The sequence below is a fragment of the Falco peregrinus genome, chromosome 4 (assembly GCF_023634155.1).
Source record: "Falco peregrinus isolate bFalPer1 chromosome 4, bFalPer1.pri, whole genome shotgun sequence".
Taxonomy (NCBI): Eukaryota; Metazoa; Chordata; class Aves; order Falconiformes; family Falconidae; genus Falco; species Falco peregrinus.
The window spans coordinates 33,897,974-33,919,612 of record NC_073724.1 but is presented as its reverse complement, the minus strand read 5'-3'; the positions used below and the strand labels follow the sequence as shown (position 1 = coordinate 33,919,612).

Sequence of the window (21,639 nt, the reverse complement as noted above, 5' to 3'; positions counted from 1 at the left end):
CTGTTGGACCAGATGATCTCCAGAGGTGGCTTCCTCCCTCAGCCATTCTGGGAACCGGCAATTCTTTTTAATTTAAATTAAATTCTTTTTTTGAGTTCTATCTCACAAAACCTTAAGAAAGGCTTATTCATTTTGCTCTACGATCCCAGATGTGATTCCAGCTAATAAATTACATTTACTTCCATGGATGAAGAAGATAGCAGTGGGCAATGTAAGGGTAAAGCTTTGGATAACTGGCAGAAAAGAATTCATTTAACATATTAAGAAATATATATTTATAGGTTGGTGTTTGTCTGACCTTTTCTTGCTGTCTACATCAACTTGGCATGAAGTATATCCTAGAATGCCTAATACTCTCCTGCTGACTATACAGCACAAGTTGATGGTTTGGTTTTTTTATTTATTTTATCAGAATAAGTGGAAGATAGTTTTCATAATGATGTATTTGCAATTTTTCCAAGTTTATCAGTTTAGTATTTATGGTTCACATATGACATTCCTTCCGCCCTCAGCCCTAAAAGAACTCCTAAAAGAAATTATTTCCTTGCTGACCTGTACTAGTCCTCTAGAAAAGTGCCATCTGTTATTTATCATCCTCACTCTGTCACTCATCCTCACTCCCCTGCTTGGCTGTAGAGTTTTATTTTATTTCTTCCATTTGGTGTCATGATGTTATTAAGGTTTTAGGCATAGCAGCCATAAGTAATTGCCCCAGAGCAAATGCAAGTATTGAATCTGGTGCACACAAGGCTGTGAGCATGTTTTCAAAACCTAAAATGCTGTGAGCTGTCAGACTCAGTCATTTGTTGTGTACGGTCCTTATAGTATATAACAGAACTGGTGATATTTGTATAGCTCTACAAGAAGTGTTCAGAAACTGGGTAGCTGCCAGTAGTAATTCAAGATTTAAAATATTCTATTAAAAAGAAAAAAATTACCTGTTTTGATAGATGCTAACACTAAAATGTGTTGTCTATCTTGTCTTCTTTTATCCAGAAACACAGACATGTTCCTGACTGCCAATTTAAAATGTTTACTTTCATTGGTCAAAGACAATTATAAATCATGCATTGGTGCATTGTTAATATATAATTTGCCTATGCAGGGCTGAATTTTCATGCACTGAATTATTATTTCAAAAAATCATTTTGTGTATTGTTAGTTAACCCTATATACATATTGACATAACAGAAGACAGACTGTAAAAGAGATGCTAAAAGCATTAACAGCTTTGCAAGATCATTGATAGGTTTGAATCTGATAGCCACCCTTTTCAAAAAAAGCTACTCAAATTCACATTAAGCTGATCTAGAATAGGAAGCAAAACCACTTCAATTTCTTTGTATTAGAGACAGGCTGCAACCCAAAACTAATTATCAAGTAAAGTTACTTGAGTTAATCTTCTGATCTTTAAACCCTGAAACCCTGTTCTATCAAGTAATTACATTAAACCAACTCAGAAATGGTTTTCTCTTGTTAATCTCCAGCCAAAGAAGCCATTAAAAACAGAATAATTAACCATAAACGATTTTACTTGCCTGATTATATTTAAGCTTCAGATGGACTGTTTTAAATGCTAGCAACATATGGATGCATCTTACCTCTTACCCCAACCCTGAAAGGCAGAATTCAGTGTTTTGATCCCAGCAGACACAATGTTTCCCTCTTCTTCAGATTCTTTTTCTAATACTTCTGTTTTCTCATTCACTGCATTTGTTATAATGTATCTATTCAATTTTAGCACCATGTTATTCCAGTACTCTCCAGGAAGGAAACAAAGTTCTGTTCCCCTCTGAAAGGGTCTAGGTTTCTAAGGAGATTTTTTTTTTTTAAAGGTCTGCCCATAATGCAGTGGGAGGCACAACAGGCTGACAATGACAAAATAGAGAAGACAGAAAAAAAGATCAGATACATACATTATCTGTACAGGTCCTCCTTGTGTTTTAAACTATCCATGTGAAAGAGATTGAATGAAGAATGACTACTTTATCGCTTCAAGTGATCATTTTTGACATAAACTGTGATTTAGAGATTTCTGCCCCCAGTTAAGTATGTTTATGTATGAAATGACTTTCACACAGTTTAAAGGGTGGAGGTAAAAGAATCCGTACTACCTAAGCATATACTCCCACCTCAATGTTATCTTTCCTGTGTTCATTTTCCAGTTTACTCTGATTCTGTTTCTTTTCCTTATGCATATTCCTCATCTTTTTCTTCTCTTTTTTGTACACTTTTTCACCCTCTGCATCTCCCAGTCTACCAATGGACATAAAAAGGTGTCAAACATGTTGTCAGAATAAATGTATTTTTGTGGGTAGGAATATCCAGCAAGAAAAAAATGAGGTACATAACTGATTTTAAGATCAACTCTGCTCCCTTACCTCCAACTAAATCAAAAACTTCAGAGATTTTCCAAGTCAGTCTTAATATATGATACCTGACTTCAGATCTCACCTTCTTTCCTCACAATGAAGCTGAGCTGCATCAGAACATACCTGGACTGAGCCCTTTATATCTTTAACAGGGCCTGTAAAAGTGTTTTATCAGCTTCCTTGGCTAGTTTTGCTTTTAAAAAAACATTGCTTCAGCCAAGTTTTGCTTTTAATTTTCCCATCAATTAAGTCAAGCGATTCAGAATGAAACTCAAAGAGCTGGAACCAAAGTTAAAAATAATCCATCATAATTCCACTGTTCTAGTCAAAATTACCACATAGCCCCCACTGGAGTAGAAGCCTGGTTTGTTATGACAAGAGGAGGTGGTATTAAGTGTCATTTAAAGTTATGGGAGGCACATTTTTAAGTTTTGAAGTATTATTTTACACTTTTGAGAGGGAGGGGAGGGAAGAATGCAAATCACTGTGATTCAGTTCAGGAGCCAAAGGTGAAATGCAGATTTTTTAAGTTTAGCTCTGTGATATTAATTGTTCCACTTCACCTTTTTTCTCCAAAGTCTAGGTAGTTTTAGACATTTTTAAAAAGAAAACATACTGTGGATCGTGGATCACGCTTAAAACAATATAAAAGGGTTTTCTGTAAGCACTGCTGTTACTAGGACCACTCACACCCAGATATTTCCTGCCCTGTGTAGTTCCTGACAATTCAGCAAGGGTTACAAGAAAGAATTATTCAAACACGTGTTTTAAGAGAACTGGGGGTTGATTTTTGGTTGACTGTTCTCTTTTCTTTCTCCCCATCTTTATGCACCTACATGATACTACATGTAAACTGAAAAGTAACTCTTTTCCAGCTTTGTTGCTAGGAAGAAGTTAACATCATTTTTGGTCTCCATTTTCCATTTCCAAGTCAGGAAGGCGAAGATTATTATGATAAGGATAAGAATGGGATTGTGTTTGTTTTTGAACAGAGTGAAAAATAACCATTTTTCTTCTTTACAGCAGTGATAGGAAAGACATCTGTCAGATTCAACAGGAATAGCCCCAGGCTGTCTATTTAAACAGTGTCCCTTTTGCTACCCCATTCCTTTGTCCCCTGAGATCCACACAGTCTTCTCTGGGAAGGATTCACTTCATCTATCTGTGAAAGGCAAGGGGATCTTCTGGTATCCTGGAAAGAAGGAAAGTCAGGATTAAGATATGTATTTTCTCCACTCCCTTGAACAATGAAAACAACACTGAAGATTGTGATATGAAGGAAATCCACCAGTAATTTTAACAATCTGACTCTACCAACAGGTACGGAAGAATTTCCTGCCTCTTGGTGAGTTTTACAAATGTAAAAATTAATCAAAGAATGCTCTGGACCAATAATAATACCAAAAAGTAGAGCTAATAAATCCCATTAATTTAGCAATATATACATAGCATAAAGTATCCTAGGAACTTCTGGGCTGACCATCAGGTGACACCAGCTAAGAATTTGACTGTTTATTTTTGCAGCCTGTTTCATATTTGAGACAGTAAATTCTCTTATCTTTAATTTTTTTTTTTATTTTTAATTAATTTTTTAAAATGTATGCAACAGTAAGATTTTGTTCCTGTGAACTAGCATATATATATGCCTAAGGCAGGGCATCTTCAGCTTTCTCTAGCATCATAAAGATGGAAGCAAATGTTTGGCAAATCCAGGAAGAGGTGTGGGATTTTTACAGGTAAAGTGACTGTAGTAGTTTCCCGACACCTGAAACAAACTGCTATTTAGTATTCACAGCCATACCTGACTTTCCTTAACCAAGCATTTGGATGAGAGAAGGCTTATCTTCAAATTAAGGTCACTCTCTGGCCTAACCAGCTTTCCCAGTGTACATGTAATCTTCAACAAAATGCTGGTATATTTATAGCTTAATCTCAGCAGTCCATTTGAGAGTTCAAAGTAGTTTATTGAAATGGAAAAGAGCTTAAGTTTTGTTCCCTCTGAATATCTGTTGTGTAATGACCATTCCTACATTTCCAAGTCAACTCATAACAGAATTATACTTCATGTTCCCTTTTTTCCTCTCCCTCTTACTGACGATTTGGTCAATTAACATGTCCAAGTATTACATCTCTTAGAGAGTCAGGAAAGTGTGAAATTGCCTTATAGTAGTGACAAGGATGAAGAAATCTTCCAGAGTCATTACTACAGCTCTAAATCTGGAGTCAAAATTAAATATAGCATATACTATGAGCTAAAGGCCAAAGAAATGAGGAAATATTTGAGTCATTTGCTCCAAATTATTCAATAGCCACTGATACAAAAAGATTTAGGTCAGAATCGCAATATGAAATTTGAGTTGCGCTTCACCTTGTCTCATTGTTCTAAGAGACAGTTAATTAAACTGATTTTTTCCCACTAACATTATATTCAGTCCTACCTTTTCTGTATCATTGTGGTTGGGAAGGTGTAAAAGAGAAGCAGATATGCAGACCTGAAATAACTGGAATAATCTGAATACTGCTTACGCCGTCTTTGTTAAAACTGCTGCTGCATAGCAAAACTGAGTTATTAAAATGCCTGCTATAGGTATATGTTGATGTATTTCAATAGCAAAGGTGCTTCGGGAAACATTTAGAAAGGCAACACAATGCCTTTTGATGAGTAACTTTCCAATATGGAGAAAAATAATGTTCTTATTTAGCTGCAAAGCAGGTTCTTCCAAGCCACATTTCTGTTTTTTTTTTCCATTATGGAAAAAGAACATATGAAAAGAACACCACTTTTAATTGAGATCATAGAATCATAGAATCACAGAGGTTTAAGTTGGAAGGGACAATTAAAGGTCATCTAGTCCAACCCCCCTACAATGAGCAGAGACATCTTCAACTAGATCATGTTGCTCAGAGCCCTGTCTAGACTTACCTTGAGTGTCTCAGGGATGGGACATCTCTGGGCAACCTCTTGCAGTGTTTCATTGCCCAGGTAAAAAATTTCTTCCTTATAACTAGTCTGAATCTACCCTGTTTTAGTTTAAAACCACTACCCCTTGTCTTATTGCTACAGGCCCTATCAAAAAGTCTGTCCCCATCTTTCTGATAGGCCTCCTATAAGTATTGAAAGGCTGCAGCAAGTTGTCCTCAGAGCCTTCTCTTCTCCAGCTAAACAGCCCCAGCTCTCTCAGCCTTCCCTCATAGGAGAGGTGTTCCAGCCCTCTGATTATTTTTGTGGCCCTCCTCTGGTCCATGTGCTTCCTGTGCTGAGGACTCCAGAGCTGGATGCAGTACTGAGGGTGGGGTCTCACCAGAGCAGAAGGGCAGAATCACCTCCCTCATCCTACTGGCCACACTTCTTTTGATGCAGCCCAGGATGCGGTTGGCTTTCTTCCGGCTCACGTCCAGTTTTTTATCCACCACTACCCCAAAGTCCTTCTCCACAGGACTCTTCTCAATCCCTTTATCCCCCAGCCTGTACTGATACTGGGGGTTGCCTCAACCCAGGTACAGGACCTTTCACTTGGCCTTGTTGCACCTCACTGAGGTTCACATGGGCCAACTTCTCAAGCTTGTCCAGGTCCCTGTGAATGTTATACAATCCCTCAGGTGTGCCAAACACACCACTCAGCTTGATGTGATCTGCAAATTTGCTGAGGGTGTACTTGATTCCAATATGTCATTGAGGAAGATATTAAACAGTACTGGTCCCAATATGGACCCCTGGGGGACACCGCTCATCACTGATCTCCATCCAGACCACTACTCTCCTGATCTAGCCACTTCCTTATCCACCAAATAGTCCATCCATCAAATCCATATCTCTCCAATTTAGAGAAAAAGATGTTGGGGGGGACCATGTCAAAGGTCTTATAGAAGTCCAGATAGATGACAGTAGCTCAGTTGCCAGCAAGAAAATGGAGCATCTGTCAAGGAACACGGTGATTGAAACACTGGACTTAAGAAATCATCTGAAACCTTAAAATCTTCCTAAGCTTTCAGATATGGCATACTTCAGTAAGACAAAGATATGTACAGTTTATTTGTGCATGTATATAGGGTGAGGGGGGGGGGGGGGTCTAATGCCTTAGCCTTACTGCATTCCTAATGCCAGGGTCTGAAGAAGATTTCAGGTCTCTGATTTTAACATTGACCATAATCCCAAAGAAAATGTTCACTAAAATGACGCAGAGAGATGTGTTGGGTTACTGGGAGGGTACATAGATTATCATGCAAGACATAAATAGGGAAAAATCATGGGATTCCACTTGCACAAAGATAAAGACAACTAGAAAGCAATCAGAGGTATGCCAAATCCTTTAACAACAACAGAGAACTGGGTATAGCAGTGACATTAGACTGTGCAGAGGCAGTAGATATACCTGTGTCTTGAGCACAAGTTGTGGAGTCAAATGAGCTTAGCATAGGGTTAGAAGATACATGGATGATAGCAAACACCACATCTTTGTTTTCCTCAATTGTCTTACAAACAGAAGGAATCTCTGTAAAATAAGCGGTCAGAGGAAAAGTTCTCACCACTTTCTGTGCATGAGGGAATTGGTATACCTTTTGGCAGTGCAATGGTTCACTAGTTACACTGTAGCAGCTCTTTCTCCCGTATATGACTTCTTGCTTAAAACCTTTTTACAGAAATTCATTAATTGTTCCCTCCTCCCTGAGTTATGACACATCATCATATGCAGGACTACGCTAACACATTAGAAGGAAATTTGATGTGTTGCATAAAGTTACTACCTGCGAATTTTAGTGGAAATCTCCATAGAACCAATATCATAGTGAGTTTCCAAAATTTTCACTGTCTTTCAACTTGGTTAGCAAGTACAGAGCCTCATTTTCCATACTGAACATCGTGTCAGCTTTGGAATTTCAGTTAACAGCCTTTAGACAGAACATCTGAAGAGGAAGACATATTTTACTCTGAAGGACCTTAATACAGTCAGATCAGGAGTGTCAGGATCTCAAATGTTTTACGTCTTGCTTGGTTGCATAAGGCAAATGATGCATGTGAAAAAGACACAGATTCTAGATACAGATACTGTGTGAAACTTTTGGCAATTTGTGAGTAGGCTGGATGCAACATTAATTTAATTTATTTTTTTATCTACTGGGCATGCAGTTGGAGCAATATATTATTGTGAAAATCAGAGAAGAATTTAGAAGATGTCACTTCATTAAAATTGCAGTCACTCATGGCAATTTGATAGAGAAAAACCAAGAAAAATCTGAAGTAGATGATATCCAACAGAAAACTTGAATTTCACTTCAGGTTCCTGGTGTTACCTCCTTAATCACCTGGACAAGAAAATATTTGAGGCTAAAGGAAAAAAAAACAGGAGAAAAGGTGAATAAATAACCCAATACGTAACATGCATTTCCCAGCTATGATAGGGAACTGTTCTATCCATATTTGCAAAGTGTTTTCTCAAGAATCTGGATGTGAGTAAATTTGTCTGAAATAATCCAAGTAATTTTAGATTAACTGGTCCTTATACATCATTGCTCTCCAGTAGAAAGCCTCATATCTAATGCTGTCTCAGTGTTTCACCACCCACTGCTCTCCTAAGTTTCTGTTTTAAAACTGGTATAAGTTACTGCAGATAAGAAGAGCAGATTCTATTGGTGAAGGCAACATCATCTTCTCTTCCATAACTGGTAACAAAACTGATTCCTATATGAAAGGCTAAGATGTTTGGCCTGGCAGCTATATAGAAAGACATTGCATTGGTGCCATGTTTTTACGTCTTGAGTTCTGGTTTTATACTGTTCCAGTTAGTAATTTCTTGTTCACACATTGCAATCTGATTTGAAGCAATTGTAAAAAGCTTTTCCCATAATTCTTCTTGACTAAGTGGTTAATTAATGTTCATACTTTTCTCTATTTTATATATGTTATAGTCTCATTCTCAGGAAGGAGTATCTTAAATCATAACACTTTTATCACTGGTAAATTTAGCTAGTAGAGCTTGCTGCGGAGAAAAAGAGCATGAGTTATTTATATTCTTTTAAATGTTTGAATTTGGCAAGAAAATAGAATGAGATAAAGAACAAGCTTTGACTGATGACAAAACTGTGTAAAATGCAACGACAAAGAGACTAAACTCCATTCAACAGGCTTGTAACAAAAAATAGTTCCGCTTGTTCTAATAAGATATAAATTACAAGTTTCATCACACTGCTAAACCCTCATAGATGCATAGTCAGAATAACCTGGTTAAACTAATAATTTAAAATCTCTTAACTGAGAGCTATAGCAGTAGCTTAGAATAAATATAGGTAAGACAAACATTAAGACTAAGGCTGCTTCTGCTTTGAGAACAATCAGGCTGAAGCAGAAAACCATAGTAGAATCCCCCATAAATTTGAATTGTCATGTTTTCTGGCTTCATTATCAGACAGAAGAGAACATTTTCTATAAAATGGGTAACTAAAATCCACATTATCTGTTCCATCAGAGCAGAAAGTAAATATTCAAGGTTAAGGGAATATTAAAAATACCAATATGTTTCATCTCAGAAAACCATTTTTGACCAAAATACTTTATGTTTAATTTTCTCTGTGTATGTGTATGTAATGTATATGTAATAGATAAACAAAACACAAAATTATTTTGGCAATTGGATTACTGTGGTTTAATGCAACATAATCAATACCATGGTTTTGTTTTTTCCTTTAATAATTTACTAAACATGTTTATTAGGAGGATTACTCATAGAATTTGTGAATTTAAAATGGTATTGTGTGTGAATTCCTAATTAGTAAAAATGTGAATGCACATTGCAGAAGTATGACTGAAGTGTCATCTGACCAAGAAAGATCATAGATATTGTAGCATATGCCTGCACCAACTTGAGACTAACCAATATAGTACAAAACGAACAGAAAATTCTATGAACTGAAGTTATATGGGGCAATGGGAAAACATCCAGCAGCAAGCATAGTTTATTTTTCTGAGCAGCACAAGGACTCGGGACACACTGAGATCTGAAAGTATTTCTATGAGTTTTCCACTGCTGTAAATGTAGGAGCAGCTGAGGGCATACATAAACCAGGGTGCTAGTAGGCTTGTGGATGCAATTGGGCTGGTCCATCTGCCCTGGCCAAGGTACGCCAACAGCGGCCACCCTTGCCATAGCATGCCCTGGCACATCCCTTCCCAGCTGGAGATCAACAGCACAGAAAAAGCTACTTCTGCTCCATGGTGCATAATTTTTCAGGTTTATGTCCCTAGAAAACATCTTCTCATCCTTTTTTCTGCAGCCCTCAATACAAACCGGGAACAGTGATCAGAGTATCTTTAGGTATCTCTCTGCTAGCAACACAGACAAGGGCAGTGCACATGCAGGCCTAAGCAGTGGCACATGGTCATCCATATAGATTTATGTTTTTTCAGCTGGGCCACCTATTAGTCCCCAAACCACATCCAGGTGTTGCCAGAGTGCTAGTGTAGACCAAGGACCATTCCCTGTGGGCAGCTGTATGCAGTCCTCTATTCAGGGGGTAGGGGAGGACTGGGGTGCATACAATCTGTGACATGCTACTCATGCCTTATGCCCTGGCCTACTTGTTTGGTAGAATCACTTTATCAAGGACCTTGCTCAGTATGTGATACCTATAGCTTTTAAGTAGTAAGATCAGAGAGACCTCAGGCACTGTATCTTAGGGAGGACAGAGGACTGGAAATGCCCTCCTCTGATTTTCTTTGGGCCATTATAGAACTGCTCCCTTGACGAAAAAGTTGGGGTATTTTACCAGTACTTTAGAAAAGACATTTATTTGCTGGTGTGAACTATACCTTAGGATTTAATATTAGCTTTGCAGAATAGACAAAAATAAATTCTTATTCACTAAATTTCAATATACATCATACAGTGAGTGAATTGTTCTGTGTCTACAGACTTTTAATTCTGCACCTTTGAAAATATTCTTATAAGGAGCTATCCATGCTCAAACAGGAATAAAAACAGGGAACCAATTTCCCCATGCTTGTAATAGAGGATGGCACAACTGTAAGCAATTAACACTCACCACATTCTAGATTCTTAGTTTAAGAGATGTCTGATGTAAAGTAAACCTATGCTTGCCACCAAACAGTTCTCAAAAAGAAAAAAATATTAATATTGTTATAGCAGCAATTTGTGAAATTTATGGGTCTATTAGATCAACATATATCTCAAGGGAATTCCTGTAGATTCTCAAAATATTTTAGAAAGACTCTCTTGCTTCATCTCTTTAGATTATAAACCCCAGCAGAGTATATAAAGTATTGTTTATCCCTGTTAGCTCTCTAAAACACACCCTTTGTCAGTGAGTTCTCTCTAAAACACACCCTTTGTCAGTGAGCTATTCTAACTGTAATTAAATGTTTCCTAGTGAATTTATGAACAGTTAAGCAGACTGTTACTGGTTCAGCGAAACAGCTTTTCATTTAAGAAATGTGAGACATCATCATAAAGCACCTATTTAAATATGGTAAAACACATATTTGAAACACCTATATTTGTAAGACCTTGGGCATATGTTCAATTGAGTATTGTGTGTTTACACAGCAGATATTAAATGTGGGTTTTATCTCACCGGGCTTGAGACAGCCAAAGTGAGAAAGACTACCTCAGCAATAGTCAACTTTGGCTTTCTTAAGAGAGCAGTAAGCATGTTTTTTAAAGACCAGTTTGTGGGATCTTTGCTAAAAGTCTTTACTTGCTCATATGAATCCCACCAGAAAAGACAGTGTGTTTTCAGTAACGTTCTGACCTGTTTTCAGGCTTTGCAACATTAATTGAAACCAAATGAAATCCTTATTAACCTTTTGCAGTGCACAGTACTTTTCCATATAAACTCAGAAGTTTTGCCTACTTATTTTATTCCTTTTGTGATTTGTTTTATTGTGAATATTGGACAATTTGGAGTAAATTGTCTAGCTAAAATAGTCAGAGGGGAAATGGATGCCAGAGATCAACTCATCCAGTTGAGTTAAATGAGGGATAAGATTTTCTTTACTAGTTTAGTTAAACCAAATAACACCTGAAAGAAATACCTACCTACCTACCCTTTAAAATGAAGTGGCACGTATGCAATAATAGGATTAATTCCAGGACTAGCATCAAACCTTACGGAATTCCAATCAAAATGATAAAAGTTACAGTGCTGTAAAATAGGTTTGCATGCATATATTCTGTGATTTCTATGCTTATAGATATGGGAAACAGCACTTTTTCTTTCAAAATGGATGTCTAAAATTGATTTTCAAAGCTAAAACCACAAAAAAACACAGTCATGTTATATACTGAGGCTTTTCTGTTTACAGGAATAGAGATTAAGAGAATTTGTATTAATAAAAACTTCTAAAAATACAGAAATATCTATTTCTTTTTCTCAAGCTCTTCTCAAGGTGAGGGGACCTCATTTTCCTGCTCTGTATGTACTACTCTTAGAGTACGCAAAAACTAAGCAAATGAACAAATATATATATACTGCAAAAACATTTGGTATGCAAAATTTCTATAAGTATACTTCCCTGGAGTCAAAAATATGTTTTTTAATGGCAATTTTATGATGTTATTGATGCAGATATAAAAAAATAAGAAAACTAACCTATTAGCTAGAGTTTGGGGAGGAATTTTGTGGTCACTTTGTATTACAATTCTGAATTCTGAGTAGCTCTTAGAAGCACATTTTGCATGTTAGCAGTATACAATACGCTCAGTTATAAATATACTAGATAAGACCATTCTATTTGCTTACAAGCTATTATAATAAGTAAGCTCTTTCACTGTTGCTCCCTATAGCAGCTGATTTTCAATAGCTGACCAATCATTAAAACATATATCTATAGTAAATTATATATATATATACATATATATATAATTTTTTTACTAATTTTAAAGTAGTAGTTTTCCAGGTAGTTCCTAGTGGTACCTAGCCTAGGTACAACACATTGCCACTCTGCCTAGTACATATTGCTCTTAATATGAAGTAAATTTCTTGTTTGACTTACTGGCTGGAAAACCACTATGTTTCTAATAACCATAAGGAAATAGTTTTGAAATTTTCAAAAAAATATATATTTATACTGAGAGATCTGACCTCAGACACCAGACAAAATATTCTCTATCAGGTATGCCTTCATTTTTCTTTGCATATGTTCATTCAATGTGATTGGGTAGATCTTGCAAAGCAACATAAATGTGAAAGAACTATAGAGTATATATTAATATGGGTGTGGGTTGTTATAAAGAAAGGAACATTTTACCATAAAAAAATATTCAATGCTTTTGAAATGTTTGGCACATGCCAAAAATGCAGCCTAGTATGTCTGATGAAGCAGATTTCATGTTCCTATAAGCCTATCCAATGAATGAGCTCTCACTTTAAAAGGAAAGGTACTGTGTTAAGAATAGTTTATTGTTTTTTCCTAAAATACCAAGTCCATCAATGACCTAATGGACCAATGTTTGCTTTTTAAAAGGTAACAGTGGATGTCATGAGTCTTCCTTCTAGAAAACAAAAATCCCAGCTTCCACCCTCTACTGTCAATGACCTCTCTTCTGCACTGCATACAGCACACAACCTCAAATCTAATTTGAAATGGGTTGCAAATGAACTCAATGAGAAAGATAGTATCAAGCTAAAACTGACAAAAGAAGCCATTCTTTAAACTTTGTTGATAAGAGAATCAATAACTAGTTGGAATCATTCTAATTTTCATTGTGAGCTGAATCATGAAAGGAAAATTCTCTGAAATCCAGCTGCTTGCAAAGTAAGTTACATAAAATGAATAGTCATACAATTCTGATAGTATATGTTAATTTACTTTTCTAGTAAGAACCAATACTGCTGCAAAGCAACCTTACAGTCTTAGATGTAAAGATCTGTGGAATAGTTTGCCAGATATTTTTAAATAGCCAGGAAATAGCTTTTAGGAAGGATTTTCCAGGAGATTATTGCAAAGACACTATATATCATTCTCCTTCTAGCCCAGGATGGATAAAACTAAAGAATACCTATAGAACATGCATGGTATAGGTGGAGAGTCACACTGCTCAGGGAAGTTTGGCATACTTCCACGTTTTCTCTTCTTGTGTGGTATGTAGCACACAGAAATCACACCAGTGGTGTAATATATTGTTACTCACCTGGAATAATAGCAATTGCTTCATTACTCAGGAGTTTTAAAGTCAAACAGCTGAAATACTTAATTTTCCATTTTAAATTCACCTGCAGTTGGTAGTTTACAAAAGACAAATTCTCCCAAAGTACTGATGACATCTATAATAACAATTTTGTGACCAGACACAGCAGAACATGTAAACTCTACTTTAACTTTCTTGGACCTGTAAAACATTATTGATAAAGGAGCCATTTTACCACCTAAATCCTAAGAAAATCTGATTAGAGTTCATATTGTATGCCACTTCTCTCAGCATGTGTGCACATACTTTCGCATTAATGTGTTTTTAAACATAATACTGACAGAGGTACCCAGAGTAGCATAACTATGGCTTAGATGGTGTGTGTCACAGAGGCCTGAAGTTCTTTCAAACTGATGAGACTCCCACCAGAAAGACTTAAGATTTTCCCTAACTGTTTGATAAAAAGATTAAAGAAATTACCATGGAAGACAAAAATTTGAAGTACCCTTAAAATCAGCAGCACCCTAACTCCAATAAAGCTAAAAAGAACTGAGAAGCAGAGTGATACTTTCTTGTGCAACAGTTGTATTTGGTAACTAATAACATTAGTAAGAAGCTTCTGAGAGTACTCTTTCTGATGGAAGACACTTTCTCTAGCAGTATTGCAACAGAACATCCGACATGCTACATTTTGCAGTATGCTAGATTTCACTACTATAAAAGGTTTTAGGAGACACTCAAAACATTTAGGTGTTTCATACAATGACTGAGTGGAACCGTCCAACTGGGTAACAAAGTGCTTGTTATTCCAGTCATTTCACTAAGTACCTACAAATTTGAGTCCTTCCACAAAGTGACTGTCTGAGAAAGTAATTTTACAGTCACAGAAAATTTTAATCGTTAGTGAAGTGACTCATTTCACAATGTAACTGCAACATAAACCAAACATGAGACTATGACCACATTCAAGTAAAAGCATATTAATAATAAACTCAAAGAGGTAAGAATATCATCCCCTGTATATGAATCTTTATTTGTCTTAATGCATATAAACTTAAGTGTATATACAAATAAAATTCATGCTTGTAAAAAAATGGAGGCAGATACACAGAACATGTTAATGTCATACAGTACAAAATGTCTCTGGGCATACAGAAGATTTCTGGACATACAAAACTCTTAGCCCATAACTTGGGATAGCTGGATTTAAAGGGAAGTAAAGTGACAATTTTTGTCATCTCCATTCCATATTTAATAGTGTGGTTTCTATATGACTGGAACAAGATGGGGACATCAAGAGACATGCTGCATCCAGCACAAGGGGATAGCACCCTCTATGTTCCATTGTATTGCATCAGGTTTTGTTCCACCATTCTGAATGCCAAACTGTAAGGATGAAAATCCTAAGTAACTCCATAAAATAACTCTTAGGTACCTTTCTCAAATATGTTTTTCTGCTCTTTTCAAAATAACCGCAGGAAAATCCAAACTCGGCCAGCAACAAAACAAGCTTTAATATAAAACAAAACACTTAATACATATGGAATCACAATGTTGAAACTGCACATCAAATATTAAGTTTTCCAACTTGGAAGAAAGGGAGAATATACATTATAAGAAGGTTTTAAGTATTTGAACAAGTGTTATTTATCCTTCTGGAACTATGACATATTGTGATCCTGTGCCAGCAAAGCACTTAGGTATGTTCTTCTCTTTAAGCCCAAAAGCAGACCACTGAACTATATATCTGCCTGCCTACAAATTTTTAAATTAACAGAATGGTCTCAGTGTAAATTTGGAAGTTTAGTTTAATGCTATCCATATAATAATGAACTGGATCATTTCAGCACATAAATGTAAAAAAGTGCCAAATGTAATGACATATGGCAACCATAGCAGTACTACCACAGAGCCAATGACTTGAAGGGAATAGCTCTTATAGTAAAAATTAAATGTATTCTCAAGCTGGTTTACGAGCCCATTCCATCATTACACTGTCCAGACAACATGCAGTGAAAGTAAGTCAACAGGCCTCAAATCCCTGATTCAGTGTTGATCAAATCATACGAACATTGCTACCAGGGCTGATTTAGAAGCAGTTCACAGTCTCTACCTGGAACTATACTTTGAATTGAATATTATCATTATGAAATCTGGTAAATGAATGTAGGTACACAAGGTTTTGAAATGTTCATAAACTCATAGAAGATGTGCTGTATACAGGTTGAAATTTTTTTTCATTATTATATTAAACCTATTTGTTGTTCATATATAGTCTACTCTGCAATGAAAGAGGCAAGATTTCTGAACCAATGTTATTCTGAGGTTCTGCAATTACCATTACATTGTAATAGATGTGCTTTAAAAAGAAAAGGTAGGGTTATGAGAAAAGTGATTTTTCTAAGCAAGGGAGATGTGTTAGATATGCACTGAGGACTTTCAGTGATGCATTTGATGATGTGTCTTGTAGAAAGCTCTTGAAAAATCTGCAAATGATGGAAGTTCTAAAGGAAATGTATGCTGGGTAAGAGACCAACAAAAATGAGGAATCCAACAGAAGTGAGACAAAATATCCTACTCAAAAAGGATACATACATTTTTTCAGGAGCATTAATGGAGTCATTCTTGCTTAGTGTTTTATCCATAGCCTTGAAGTAAAACATAGGAGTATGCCTAGGACATTTACTGGTGACATGAAACTGAAGGTGGATGTCAGTACAAGGCAAGATCAGGATACCATACTGACAGACTTTGTGATTTTAGGACTTTAAAAAGAAGAAAAAGGATGAAAGTCAATGGGAAAATGCAGAATTGTGCATTTAAATATCTCAAAACTTTTGCAGTACTCTGGGGAGGCTTGAATAGCACAGAGAGCTCAGTGGATCACTGAGCTTCCACAGGAAAGCAAATTATTAAATACTGAATGTGATCCTAGGTCATAAGCAGAAATTTTTTCAATTAGGAAACATAAAAATGAAGGAAGAAATAATGAAAATAGGCAACTAATAGAGGTATAGAACAAGGTAACTATGAAAACATTGCAAAAATTTGGTATACAACTCTGGCCACCGATGCTAAGGAAAAATTTACAGAAGCTAACTGACAAAGATAAATGAGTCTTAGGATGGTCAAGTGAATGGCAGTCCCAGGCTAGGAAAGCTCAGCTTTTTCAGTCCAAATTAGTTGTTTCAAGGGGACATGACTTTTTCATAAAATATATCAAGAGGGGAAACATAAGTCCAAGAAAACTTTTAAACAAAAAATGCTATTTTTCGCTTATGAAGAACTTACTGTATAAAGACAAGCAATATACTTAGCCTAGAAATTACAAATTTTTCTAACTCTGGAGCAGTAATGTTCTGTAACACAGAGCTACTAACTGGAGTGAAAATGTGCACCTTTGTGTGAAAGCTTCTTAGTGCCCCACATGAGATCGCGTATCTCTCTTTCCAGTTGTGTGATAACTTTGCATGAGCAAAACTTGAAGAGGCAGCAAGTCTAAACAGTTTTAAGTCCAAATTGGTAAGCTCCTGGAAGTGACTGGGGCAAGATATCTCTAATGAATACAATGGGTTTTGAAACAGAAGATCAAACCCAACATTGCATTTTTAGTTATACTTCCACACAATTTGATACTTTTTAAAATCACAATTTTAGCATTCTTGTGATGTGTCTATACACACACACACAAATAAATAAAAAAATATAATATACTTAGCTATATTTTATATTTTAGCCAGCTTTACACTACTTCAGATACTTCATTATCATGATTATGCCATCAGGTAAGATCAAATAAAACTTTTTCAGCATTTCCAACTTAGAGAATTGATTACAGGATCAAATATGACTAAATCAGAGACAGAAAGGAGTAAAATTAATAGCTCAGGTTGGGTTTATTTCACAAAGCTCAGTTCAGCAGTTTATTTTGCTTTCTGTTGAATAGGTTTAACCAGTACAGTGAAATTAATAATAAATTAATTGATTTTTAAGTCTTGTAAGCAGTCTGGATCTCACACACAGGCATTGTTCTTAATTATAAAAGGTTATAGTTGAATTCCTTCAATATATGTGACTAACACAGAGCAGGCTTAAAAAGTAGGTCAACTGTTCTTCCCAAGTACAAAGCAATGTTCATATTTCAGTACAGTGTGAAAAACAGATTAATTTATGATGCAAAAAATCTGCAATCACACACCTGACAACTGAGTGAAACTGCATCTTATTACTAAAAATTAATTTTAGGACTGTAAAAACAGCTTTTTTCACCCATGTTTGATCACCATATCTCCAAACCTAATATTTTACATACAGACATAGGATGCATTCTTAATAGTTATATATGCATAAGACAGTTCTTTTATCTAAAATTCTTTCATCAGCAAATAAAGTAAAAGTACCTGTGCCTGTACTGCTTTCCTCATAGATTCATCTTGAAGAAACTGTATTTTTAAAAGTCTAAATGTTTAAATACATTCTTACATAAGGATCTGGCTTGCATTTAGCAAAGCTGATTTTCTCAAAAACATTATAGGTAAGATTATGCAGTCCATTATAGACTTAGTAAGTGGTTTGATATGTTTTGTGCTCCCTGTGGTTGTTCATTTTTTTGACCACTGTGTGGTTGATCTTGGTGGCTAGAATATTAATTTAAATTTGTGTTTAAAACGGTAAAGTTTCTAAAAAGATGTCTTCAAAACATAAATCAAATTAGAGAAATGTTTTTTATTTTAGATTTCCTAAAAAAAAAAATCATTCATTTCATCTTTTTTCCATATTATTTTCATATTTAAAACTACTTCATTGTGAGTTTACAAACACTTCTGGAAAACCCATGTGCACTGAATTCAGCCTTCTGTCAACTAGGATCTCATGCTCTCCACTTTCTGCAGGAGATGGAGCTTAGAGTTAAAGCTGCTTTTAGTCTTTATCCACAGTTATTTATGCATTTTTCAACTGATTTAACTCTAAATGAGTGGAAATCTCTACTCCATTCTCTAGGCAGTTATAAGATTTAAAATATTTTCAATTTTTTTTATATGTTGCTTTTTGTACTGTAAATGCTGGCTCACTTAGAAACATTAAGTAAAATTTAACTGTCTGTCTAAGAATAATGTGTGACTATATGAAGAAGAATGCTTGGGTCTGATTATGCATCCTATTAGAGTGAGTTTAGGATGATGAAACTTCAACAAATCCAGTTAGACTACAAATAAATTCTAAGAATTTTGATTAAATTCAAAGGCAGAGGGTGGGGTTGGGTGGCTATCCTGCATTATACAGAACTCTCTGCTATTTATTTTATGGTATCCCTGGAAGAAAAGATGACACCTGTCAGTTATACCAGTCTTGTATTTACCTGAAAACTGTTGATAACCTCATGTCCAGCATCAAGCAGCTGTCAGGCTTTCAGTCTTTTTCAGTGTTTGCATCAATTATGGCAATCTGCAAAGTGATAATGAATGCACAGCTCAGTGGATGAAGACCTTTCATGCTGAAAGGTGTATATTGAGCCTCCAAAATCGGTGGAAGAAGGTGGGGTTGGGAGTTGGCAAGACGGTTTTACCCCTCATTAAAAATTAGTAAAGCAAGTACAGGAAATAGTACCTAAACTGACAAAGGAAGTGATATGGTATTTCAGTCCTCAAGACTATGTCCTCAGTAAATTACAAGTAACTGTGTTTTGGGAGAGGAGGCAGGCAGAAAAAAAAAAAAGGGGGGGGCGAGGGGAGGGGGTCGGGGGGTAGAACGAGAGAGAGAGGAGGAAGGAAGGAAGGCATAGGAAGAAAAAGAAATGGAGGGAAACGGTCAAATTTGTATGGTGTCCCTGGAAAAGTTACAAAGGGAAGTTACCTATAGACACAAACAGCTTCTGGCAGCAAGGAGAGTCCTGTTACGAGATGCAACCTATACCATACATACTGAGGAAGGATAGCATCCTGCTAAAGGCAGTGTTATGAGACTTCTACATCAACAGTGAGACATGGTTGTTCTGATTTAATTTAGGGCCACATACATTAACTGTGGAGGGTTTGCTTTCTCTTTTTTATTTTATTGTAGGTGTTTTAACAAACTCTCAGAGTATCATTGTTCACTTTATATGTTGTAGACAAATACCTTATTTGCATGAATTCATAATGACTCCAGAGAAAATGGCTATCAGTGAGCAATGCCTCCTCACTTTCATATGGAGAATTTCTAAATCAGGGCAGTAGGACACCCTAAGATTATTAGTGCCCCAGGATATTACTCCAGGTATTAGAGTAAAGCTGTCTGACACCAAAGACAGCTCAGGGATGTTTTTACACCTTGTACCATGAGAGTCTGTCAAGCAAGCAGTGTCTTGCAGCAGTCTGTCCTAAGTTGGGATGCTCCCTTGGGTGGGGTAAAATGTTGAGGAGCTTGCTGTATTCTAGGTGAATGTTCACACAGAAATTAACCTGCTGTTATCTTCCTTTCCTGATTTTTTTTCTTTGTTTTGACTCTTAACTCATTAGCTATATATTACTACCTAGTAACTCCATAGTTTATCAATTCTGTAATCGTAATTTCCTGCAATCCTCACTGTATTTCTCCTTTTATGCAGTATATACAGGGAGATATGCCAAAGATCATACAGACAGAACAACATGAATTAATTGATCTCAAGAGTTTTGACTCTCTTGACCAAAATCTCATCCTTTTCTGCCCAGTACAGATGGCTCTTACCAAAAATCGCACTGAAATCAGTAAATGCCAGAAAGCAACAGCATGGTGCACATTTTTAGTTCCAGATCCAATGAAAAAGCAATCAAAAGACATAAAGCTCAAAAAGTAAATGAAGCTGTAAACAATGAAAGGAAACATTGGGCCCCAAAGCAGTTAAGCAGTGAAGTCAACATTGTAATGGCACTTAAGCCACAATAACAGTGCCAAGCATGACATTTCCTCAGTTTTAACTTTCAGTTTGCCTTTGAAAACTAACCATTCAGCTGTACTTAAAAAAAAAAAAAAAAAAAGGACAAAATAATCTGGGTTTTCTCATGTGGGTAGCTGAGGTATCTGGTAGTGTAATAGAGTTTCTGAATTGAGGCTGTACAGGAAGAAACAGAAAGGGTGCAAAACAGAAAAGCCAAAGAAGCAGAATGAGAAAATAATAGCAAACAGAAAGGTGAGGGTATCTGTGATGTCCAATGTGGTCAACTTACCAATACCAGCTTCAGCCTTGCTAATGACGACCAGTAGAGTTATACAACGTACAAAAGCCAAAACTGGGCACCCTGAGGATGTAGGCAGGTTGTTTGCTGTGGACTGAAGACTGTGCTGCTGAGCCAGCATGAACCAGGAGCAGGCTTCTTCCTGGACAAGTTTGTGGGCTTCATGGAGCTTATCTGCTACAGCTTGACCTATCAGCAGCCTGAGCAGCCAGTGGAAACTGGCTGAAGAGAAGTCAGAGAAAAAAGATGGCTGAGAGGCCCTGACTGCACGCCTGTATGCAGCTTGTAAGTGGAGTGCGTGAGAAGTTTCTGTCTTTCATTTGAACCAGATGGTCTTAGGTTTTATCTTTAAGCAGTGCCTTACCCTTTTTCAGATCTTCCTAGAGGAGTGTTCTGTTTTGTCATTTCTGATGACTAATTCATGTTGATGAGTAATAATTTCAGGAGAGTCACATGGGTTACAAAGGTTTTCAGTATTGCCTCTGTGAATATCATAAATTTGTAAGTCATTTCACAACACAGAATCTGAGACTGGGTAATCAATAATTCAAAGAGGAAAAAAGCTGAAGTACATGAATTAAAAAAAAATCCTTTTATTTAGATACTGTTTTCCCACATTTATTAACCTTGATTGTAATGCACAAGAGAAACTAGGTCTGCTCTCTCAAATTCTTAACAAAGAATCCTATTAAAACAGAGCCCTAGGAAGTGTGCACAGAGCACAGAGCATATTGAGGCAGGAAGAGATCAGATCTGATCAGAATCATTGTTTTCCCGCCTGCTTCAGTGCATTCCAGGGCTTTTCAGAGACAGGAAAAAAATAATTTAAACATAGTACTACAAATACCTCTGAAATGTGGTAGATCTTCTTTTCTTCACTGCAAATGTTTTCTGTAATTTTTCACCAATAAGAAATACACAAGGCACATA

At 36.3% G+C, this 21,639-nt stretch overlaps 1 long non-coding RNA gene across 2 annotated transcripts; it reads right to left on the bottom strand.

The window, feature by feature from the left end:
• Nucleotides 1–982: 982 nt before the first annotated feature.
• LOC114010610 (uncharacterized) lies at nt 983–20,972 on the bottom strand. 2 transcript variants are annotated; one of them, XR_003552120.2, is made up of 4 exons: nt 20,701–20,972; nt 18,873–18,958; nt 7,119–7,277; nt 983–3,564 (listed from the first exon to the last, which is right to left on the bottom strand). It is a non-coding gene; the product is annotated as an uncharacterized LOC114010610 (long non-coding RNA). The 2 variants fall into 2 exon arrangements; XR_008746890.1 differs by lacking the exon at nt 7,119–7,277.
• Nucleotides 20,973–21,639: the final 667 nt, after the last annotated feature.